This window comes from Penaeus monodon, chromosome 30, assembly GCF_015228065.2.
Source record: "Penaeus monodon isolate SGIC_2016 chromosome 30, NSTDA_Pmon_1, whole genome shotgun sequence".
Taxonomy (NCBI): Eukaryota; Metazoa; Arthropoda; class Malacostraca; order Decapoda; family Penaeidae; genus Penaeus; species Penaeus monodon.
In genome coordinates this window covers 37,341,794-37,342,092 of record NC_051415.1, presented here as the reverse complement: position 1 = coordinate 37,342,092, position 299 = coordinate 37,341,794, and the positions used below count along the sequence as shown (strand labels likewise).

At 38.8% G+C, this 299-nt stretch overlaps 1 protein-coding gene across 2 annotated transcripts in view; it reads right to left on the bottom strand.

The window, feature by feature from the left end:
• Nucleotides 1–299, bottom strand: part of LOC119592772 (solute carrier family 22 member 21-like) — a 38,759-nt gene that overhangs the window by 9,192 nt on the left and 29,268 nt on the right. The gene's annotated exons all lie outside the window — the stretch shown is intronic.

The window sequence follows — 299 nt, the reverse complement described above, 5'->3', positions numbered from 1 at the left end:
GGTGGTGTTTACGTCTCTCTCTAAATGAAACCTTTCGTTACAAGGAAATTCGCACGATATAGTTATCCAAATACTGTGAGAAATAACTTATATTTACTGTGTAAAGCTTTAATGGGTTTATCCGACTGTTTACAAGACAGTAACTCGAACTGCAACAATTCCATCCGCAGAAGGAGAGCGTAACAAGTCCGCCACGTCTCCTGGGGGCAAGTTGGTGTTACTTTACGCTGGTTTTGTATCATAATATTGTTCTCGAAGATATTTTATTTTGCTGCTACACCACTTCGCAAGATTATATT